This window comes from Aegilops tauschii, chromosome 7 (genome assembly GCF_002575655.3).
Source record: "Aegilops tauschii subsp. strangulata cultivar AL8/78 chromosome 7, Aet v6.0, whole genome shotgun sequence".
In the NCBI taxonomy this organism is placed as follows: domain Eukaryota; kingdom Viridiplantae; phylum Streptophyta; class Magnoliopsida; order Poales; family Poaceae; genus Aegilops; species Aegilops tauschii.
In genome coordinates, this window is record NC_053041.3 from 160,982,254 (window position 1) to 160,991,189 (window position 8,936).

An 8,936-nucleotide genomic window follows, 5' to 3' on the forward strand; every position below is an offset into this window, starting at 1 on the left:
TCAGACGACGAGTAAGGTGCCTTAGGTCGTGGTCTTATACTCAGTGTTCACTACACCACGGTAGAGCTTCCGTGACACACCAATGTGTCGGCATAGGGTACCTTTGCCGACAGATAAGTTGTAGCTAACACCAATGCTGACAGAAGATGAAAGAGTCGGAGGACTTGCTGTGGGCAAAGGTATTGCCGACCGTTATTTACTTCCCGACACTTTTTCAGTCGGCATACACCCTACCTATGTCGACAGATGGTATGTCCACATACACCCTACCTACGCCGACACTTTTTTAGACAAGATACACCCTACCTACGCCGACAGATAGCCTGTCCACATACACCCAACCTATGCCGACACTTTATTAGCTAGGTACACCATACATATGCCAACAGATAGTATATCAACAAATACCCTACCTATACTGACAGATATTGCCTTTGCCGACATATAAATTGCTGGTAAAGTGATGTGCAGCCAAAACAATATACATATATATAATTATCCATATATACAAGCTCTAAACAGATTCAATTATTAACCTCACATCCAGAAGCAGGTTCAAGATTAACACATACTGTATAACAATTAAAATATGTTCACAAACATGCATATACATTGAATGCAAGTTGACAAACACATCAAATCTTGACAAAGCATAGTTTGACCATCTTAACAATCACCCAGAGTACACAAGTCACAAAAGGATGAGCACTATTTGCTGGTACAAGATACTTCAGCTAGATGGTCCAGAACACACAAGTATGCATCCACATGCACAGAGTGCAAGCTCCAAAATACTCGAAACATCAAATTGTCTAGTAGACAGATAAGATCCATGATTACAGGTTGGTTGGTCCATAAACACTGCAAAGTCATCACGTCCATGTGCACCAGTTGGCTAAGTGCCTGAAAAATTTTCACAAAAATTTGTCAAGAAAGTGGAATCAACTCAAGTTGTTCAAAGCTCATATGTGGATTAACACATATTCGATCAACAAATCCTCATGATATCATAGTTAACAATATATTTTCTACAAAAGTTATAATTGGATCACATGGTACTATAGAGAACTATGTTCCTGTGCTTCCACTTTTATCAATAATGAAGGCATTGACCATCCGAAACAGAGTTCCTACAACCTAGTAGCTTATTTTATAGCCTATTACATAAGTATTCACTGAAGAAAAGACAACCTATTTGGCAACCTCTCCAGATTTTCATGATTAAGAGCCACATAACCATGGATAGAAAAGGAAACCATGACACATATATACACAAGCAATTTAGCAACCTTGTAAAGTGACATTTTAGAAACTGTTCTTATGCAATAGCGTGTGAGCTAATTACTACTGAAACAGAAAATGTACCTAGTAGTTGCCTACTACAAGTCGCGGTCCTGGTTCCCGGTGACGTAGCCTTTCCATCCACCATTCGTTTTCTGCTACACGTGCGCGACCATGGTTCCCAGCAAGGTAGTCATCTATTCTCTACCCATTGCTCATGCTGCATGCTGGTGGTCGTGGTTCCCGGCTATTGTCGGCAAGACTAAATGAATTAGTAACTTGTTTCTCATCAGGCATTGTAATAAATTATGACAACTATATGTAACTACACTATTTGCATCTATTTTTTACTCTAACCAGTGAGCGTGCACGTGCAATGCACGTATAACCAAATGAAGATATTTTTATCATTCATCCTAGTCAAGAGGCAATTATTCAAATAAAATCAACAAAAATGTATAATCACAACTCCCTAAATAAGTGTCTCAACTTCCTAAATACTTCTTCCGTCCCAAATAACCTAAATACTTCTTCCGTCCCAAATAAGTGTCTCAACTTTAGTACAACTTTGTTACAAGGTTGAACGCTTATTTTGGCACAAAGAGTAATACGGAATTGCCATTAACCACAAACTACAAAGTCTACACTAAATAACCTAATCTTGGTATACAACCTTAGTGGGCTACCATAGTTTTTACACTGATGAAATAGCAGGTCTTAAGCATTTCCAGATAGGGATCTTCCTTACTTAGCAACACTAGTCATTTGAACCATTGTTATTAGTTTGAGATGAAATAGCAGATGGTAAGCAGTTGTAGATAATGACCTCCCTTCCAGCTTATCCAAAAAATAATATTCTGATTTTATCTGAAACGGTGAAAGAATAGTATACAGTTATAATTAACAAAAACATAATTTCTACAATATAAGCTTGAGAAAGATAGAGGTAACAGTCAAGGATGACATGTCAAATTACAATGTAGATAGAGCATAAATGCAGTATGTAAAAATATTCTGATATGCAGAGTGATACCAAGAGAAACAATGGCAAAGCACTGACTAGCAGGCACTTGTATAACAAAGTAGGATCCCAGATCAAGCCACAGAGAAATAAAAAGTCTGGGCAATATAAATTATGGGACAATGCAGAGGCTGAGGAACCATCTTCCATTATCTAAAAAATAAGTTAAGCATATCAATAGAACAAGTGGAAGTTTTGGAGCCATGACCATTGGTGAGATCTCTAGTCATTGCAAACTTCACACATATCATGATAGCAGAAACAAAAATATGTTCTGACAGAACAATTTGTAGGCATTGGAGCATGCTGATAAAATTTAATATGCTAGAACAATGGTAGGCAATTTTGTAAAAGTAATGGTTTCGGTGAAGGTCATATTAGTCCATGGAGTAACCACAACAGCAACCAATCAGTCCATGGAGTAACCAAAATAATAACATCCACTACAGAGTGGCTGGGTAGGGAGCGAGAGGCATACCTGAAATAGTGTTGACGGGCAATGGGGATGGCCTTGCCGCGTTGTGGTTATCGAACCATCATGCCTGCTGAAGCTCCTTCTTCACCATCTCTTTTCCTTGCCTTCAACAATCGCAAAATTTAGCACAAACTGACAACAGCATAATAAATGATTTTTTCTTCAATAACAAACTCACTTGCAGTACAGTTCTACAAGCAGTTAAGACAAGAAAGCTATAGGAGAAGATTTGGAACCATAGAAGTACAGGGAGATTGAAAACACAAGCCTGACATGTTCTTCGTAACAGATAATTTAGATTATTTTTTCTAAAGCATACTTCTATGTCCTGAACTGAACCAAACTGAATTACACTGATTAATTTTGGACTAACAACGCTCTTCCAATACATCAACCAAGAAACAATTCCAAGATATAGAAATAAGATCAACCTGAGCAGTTTACTTGTTACTCACAAGAGATACAAAATTTCAAATTGGCTTCAAGAAATAACATCATTGGTACATCTATGCCTAATGGTGAAGGGTGCCGCTAATGGTCAAATATATTACACTTCATCGAGAAACTTCAGAACACCGAAGCAAATATTTTTTTACGATACGAGCTTGAAGTTCACATATCATTTGTTGAACAACTATCCACCTGTATGACACTGCACATCCGAAAAAAAGAACCATCACATACTCTAAACAATTTATTAAAATGTCACATTAATTTAGGGTACACGATATAAAAACTCCCAAGTGTATGCCTAATTGACTTCAAGACCATTAGAAAATAAGGTGTGCGTCTCTTACACATCCTCACTACCATGGGAAGCCACCTCCATTTGACACTTACAGAGAAGGAAATCTCAGGACGATTTGATGCTTACCTCAGGGCATGGCGACGGCTGGCTTCGAGAGGGGCGCGGCTCGAAGGGGATGGATCCCCAGCAGCAGCAGGTCCCATTGCAGCAGGACCGGCAGCAGCGGGAGCCCAGAGATGGAGGCCTGGCAACAGCAGGTGCGGCAACGGGGGGAGCCCGGAGATGGGGCCTCGGCAGCAGCAGGGCGGGGATTGGCGAGGACGACGGCTGGATGTCGAGGGGGCAGCCCGAGGACGGCGGTTGTATGTGGATCTCGAGGACGGCGACTCGGTATTGGGATGGAGCTCGGGGGCAAGGGGTGGAGTGCAAGGACGGGTAGATGTCGGGGTGGAGCTCGGGGGCAGGGGAATGCGCGCTCCGACACGACGGCTTGACGACGGGGTGGAGTGCGAGGCCGGCGGCGGGATTGTGGATCGAGCACGAGGACGGCGGCGGTAGCCACTGGTTAGGGTTGTGGACTCGGGTTCGAGTTGGGATCCTTGGGGATATTCTGCACGGGGGTGAACGATATTTTGCACAAACACCCCAAAAATTCCACCCCTCGCGCGAAAATCGCGCGCCACAAGTTTCCAACCTTCAGTCCATTGACACGTGTCCATCTACGCCGACACTTGGTCTGTGTCCATACACCCTATGTACGCCGACACATTTCAGGTCGCTAAGTACATACCTACGCCGACTGAAAAATGTCAAGGTCCATACATACGCCGACACATAACATGTTATTAAACAATTACTGACAGATACACCGTTGCTTTGTGATTGCTGACTCTTAGTGTGTTCACAGTGATGTACCTTTGCCGACACATGATCTGAAGACAAAGCATAAAAGCTATGGTGACAGTTATTTTGTGGAGATTATTGGACCTTTGCCCACAAAAATGTGTCACGTAAGCTCTACCGTGATGTAGTGGTTGCCGTTGGAGTTGATGGACTCACTTATCTTCCAAGTCTTCCGCTGTTATCGTTTTTAGATGGCCTTAAGCCATATTTATCATACTTAGTTCTCTTTTGAGACACTCGATGTAATAAGTGTGTGATTGCTACTCTATTATAAATCCTTCGAGTACTGTGCGTGTCAGCATTACTGATCCAGGGATGACACTGGTGCACAGTAGATCAGACTGTTTGAGGTCTAGTCGCTACACAAGCTAAACAAAAGGCCAGGGTTCTTCGAATAAGAACCGCTTGATAATCATTTATTGAATCAGTGTAATGACTCGACAAAATCGAGAGAAAAAAAGTTGTCTTTTGGGCAAACAAAATTGGAAGGAAGAAATTTTTTTTTTTTATTATTTAAGAACTACTTGAATTTTTCAGTGAGGCTGTTAAAAAAAAGCTCTTCCTTGAATTTACTTTATTTTTATTCCTTTTTCGAACTCCAACCAAAATAGATTCGAAGACGAGTCACTTCAATTATCCTTTTAAGTTCTATTCTATCTTCTGTCTTTCCCTATTTCATCACGTAAAGTTCCACGCTCCCAGTTTGGTCAAGAAAGATACAGCCGGTCTATTCTGCTAATAATAGCAGAATAACTATTCTGATAACACTTCCGCACTGCACGCTCAACGCAAGTGCACGTCATTGTTTAAACCAAGTGTGCTGCAGTACTCAGGCGAGTGAACTTCTCGTCGCAAAAAAACTGGATGCTCTGTTTTTTGGTACCTTTTTTGCTCTAGTTTTTTAACTGTTTATCGGAACGAGGCGTGTAATATATCGTTGAAAAGCTATGAATTAGGCTCTACTTTGCCATGTTGAACACTTTTCGAGATTCCTCACGGTTTAAGAGCAGTTTTGAAAATGGTGCGGCATACGACGTGTGGCAGCGAGCATTTTTTCACGTGTTTTTCTAAACCGCTCGTCGGAATGATTCAAATGATACACCGTTGAAAAAATATCGTCGAGACGCATCTTTTTCATATCTATTATTTTTCTTTAATTCGTTACGGATTAAGAGCAGTTTCAAATTTACTAAATCGCGGAACTGTGTTTTTCAAAAAAATTCAAATTTTCGGTATTGTTTTCGCTCTAGTTTTTGAACCGTTTGTCGAAACGAGGCGTGTGATACGCCGTTGGAAAGCTACAGACGAGGCGCAACTTTCATACGTTGAAACGTTTTTGAGATTCCTTACGGTTTTAAGTTAATTTTGAAAATCGTGCGACGAACAACGAGTGCTAGCGGCCGTTTTTCGTAAAATTTTCAAACCGCTCGGCGGAATGATGCAAATGATACGTCATCAGAAAGATATCGACGAGGCGCAACTTTTTCATGTAGAACATGCTCTCTAATTCCTTACGGTTTAAGAGCAGTTTTAAAATTACTAAAATGCGGATACTCTGTTTTTTGAGACACCAAAACCGACGTGTGTATTGCATCAGACAGAAGAACGCACTGCTTCGGACAGAAAACACACTGCATCAGACAGTCAAGCGAACTTCATGATTTGTCTTATCGGGCGTAAATTTTCTCAGATGAGCTTTTTTGTGAGTTTTTGTTGTCATTTTTTTATGAACGACAAAAGAACGTACTGCTTCAGACGGAAAGCCGCACTGCATCAGACAGTCAAGCGAACTTCATGATTTGTCTTGTCGGACGTAAATTTTCTCAGATGAGCTTTTTATGAGTTTTGTTATCAATTTTTTATGAAATATAGAAGAACGCACTGCTTCGGACGGAAAACCGCACTGCATCAGAGAGTCAAGCGAACTTCATGATTTTTTTGTCGGGCGTAAATTTTCTCAGATGAGCTTTTGTGAGTTTTTGTTGTCATTTTTTTATGAATGACAGAAGAACACACTGCTTCGGACGGAAAACCACACTGCATCAGTCAGTCAAGCGAACTTCATGATTTTTTTGTTGGACGTAAATTTTCTCGAACGAGTTTTTTGTTTTCTTTTAAAAAAATATGGATGAGAGTGGACCGCAAAGATGAGTGCAAATGAACCTCGACATACATGGAAGTGAACAGCATTACTATTTTTTGTTTCGCTAATTTTTTTCACACTTCCACGCTTTGTGCAAGTGAACATCATCACTCTCAAAAGTGAACCACATCCGAGGACCAAACGCACTGCAAGTGTTGATGTAGTCGACTAAATTTTGAGACACACAAAACAAATTGCACTTCATGCAGAGGGGTAATGAGCTGCTACACAATTTGGAGTCAACTACTTTTTTTGTCTTCTTCAAACAAATTCATTCAAGACATCTGTACTGCAGATACATTTGGTACCGAGGAGACCTACCCTAGGCAGAGAACTGCATCTGTATTTTCACTTCTTTTTTTTGCCTTTTGATGTTACCCCCTACTGCAAGAACAACAAAACCGAGGCGCAATTTTTGAACTGAACCACAGAGTTTTCTGGAATGAGCTGCATCGAAGTTCCACCACTTTTTTACAAATGAATCGCTGCCATTATAAGTAATAAAATCTTCAAACAAAACAGACAAGCTGAAGTGCATGCATGCACTGCATTGGCAAATCCTCGCCGTCGCTCGCATTTGGGGTGGGATGCGTTGCTGCCGTCGTCGCTCACATTTTGGGGTGGGCTGCGTTGCTGGCACGCCCACACACGGTACTGTACTGCATCCAAAACAACTCATCAAATTTTCAGAAAAACACTAGAAAATTCCTCTGAATAACAGCAACCTTGTATGGGATTGGGACGGCTAACTACACGGCACCACCGGACTGCAAGCCAGCACACTGCCATACTTCTCCGGTGAGAAGGGAGATGTGAGGGATGCTCTGGCGAACTGAATCCCAGAGGCTGATGGCCGAGCACACCTGCTGCTGTGTACTGCTCTAGCAACACGCCTTGGGCTGCTCATGCAAGGGAGGATGACCGAATCGAACTGCATCGGGTAGCAGGCTCCACTACTCGCCCTCATCGGATAGCAGGATCCACTAAAGAGAGAGGAGGACAGTGATCTTCGGCCACCTTCAGAACCTCCGATCCCCGGCGCCACGACAGGCTCACCACCTCCCCTCGTACGCGCATCCGCCGGATCCCATGGTCCACTCCTTCCCCCAACCTCCTCCTCCGACAGTGGTCACCCCCGGCCACCAAAGCCCGATGGCTAATCGGGCGCGTGCTCCACCGGATCTGGGCGACGCCAAGGAGGATCTGTGAGGGATGCAACGACTAGGAGAGGCGTAGTGGGCTGACCATGGGCATTGAAGAAAGGTGGAAGAAGGAAGGGGATCCAGGGGCGGTGGCAATTCCGGGAGCAAGAGGAAGCGCGGCGGCCTCGGCCGTGAGAAAGAGGAGGCGCGGCGGGCCCGACCGGGAGGAAGAGGATGGGAGGCGGCGCCGGCCAGGAGGAAGAGGGGTGGGGTGGTTGTGGGTCGACGAGGGTGGGGTGGAGGTGGGGCACTGGGGGGTTGGGGTGGAGGTGGGGCGCCAGGGGTGGGGTGGAGGTGGGGCGCCGCGGTGGTGGGTGATGGTGAGGCGCCGCTGAGGGTGGGAGGTGTCGGGAGAAGAAGGTGGGGGTCGGGGGTAGTGGGCAGCCCGGGTCGTCGGTGGGTGTGCTTTTTAGCGAATGGGAGGTGTTAGCAGAATAAGCACGGGTTTTAGCAGAATAAGGTCTTAGAAGGTGTTATCCTAATAGACCCACCCTCTAACATGAGTTTTTGATATATATGAGTTTCTGATAGATCATGCACCAGCTTCATCTCAGCACGCTTCCACCACGCACACCACACGAAGACAAACACCAAGACGCCTCTCACATCAGTGTGTCGCACGCCTCGGCCCCGCTCGTAGCATCATTTGGCCGCAGTAGGCGCTGGCAACCCTGGCATCGTCGGCCGCATGCGTCGCCCATCTCATTCTCGTTGCTCGTGGCATCGCCTGCGACACGCGTGCCCCGTCCCATCTCCGTCGACAGGTCACCAGTCGAAGCAAAGCGCCCCACCGCTGGTAGCTTCGCCGAGGGCTGTGCATCCCCGCCTCGACGCCTCGTATCGTAGCACCGCGGGCCGTCGCTCGTAGCAGTCGTCGTGCAACTTGCCACCGCGTGCATCCCCTGTTGGGGCGAAGCCAACATCTAGGGCATGTTTGGTTCTAGTTTGCAATAGTAGCTGCATTGCATGTCCATCTCCAGCTAGTCTGGTTCTTGAAATGCAGCCTCATATGCAGCAGATGCAACTTGTTTGGTTGCCTGCATCGCATGAAGGGGCACTTACCCCCTGCTGTTTGGTTGCCGTTTTTGTGCTTAGGGTGTGAGCAGATGCAAACTTCAGTTGTTTGGTTACAAACAGCGTTTGTGTTCTGCTCACCCCATTCA

The 8,936-nt window shown here is 44.4% G+C and overlaps 2 long non-coding RNA genes across 4 annotated transcripts; both read right to left on the reverse strand.

The window, feature by feature from the left end:
• Positions 1-554: 554 nt before the first annotated feature.
• Positions 555-4,147, reverse strand: LOC109751541 (uncharacterized). Of its 2 annotated transcripts, none has more exons than XR_002230125.3 (5): positions 3,652-4,147; positions 2,781-2,881; positions 2,030-2,148; positions 1,366-1,528; positions 555-903 (listed from the first exon to the last, which is right to left on the reverse strand). It is a non-coding gene; the product is annotated as an uncharacterized lncRNA (long non-coding RNA). The 2 variants fall into 2 exon arrangements; XR_012190038.1 differs by having other exon boundaries at positions 2,781-3,429; positions 3,652-4,132.
• Positions 4,148-6,803: 2,656 nt separating this feature from the next.
• LOC109751547 (uncharacterized) lies at positions 6,804-8,166 on the reverse strand. Of its 2 annotated transcripts, none has more exons than XR_012190039.1 (2): positions 7,297-8,166; positions 6,804-7,225 (listed from the first exon to the last, which is right to left on the reverse strand). It is a non-coding gene; the product is annotated as an uncharacterized lncRNA (long non-coding RNA). The 2 variants fall into 2 exon arrangements; XR_002230126.3 differs by having other exon boundaries at positions 6,804-7,230.
• Between the last annotated feature and the right edge of the window lie 770 nt (positions 8,167-8,936).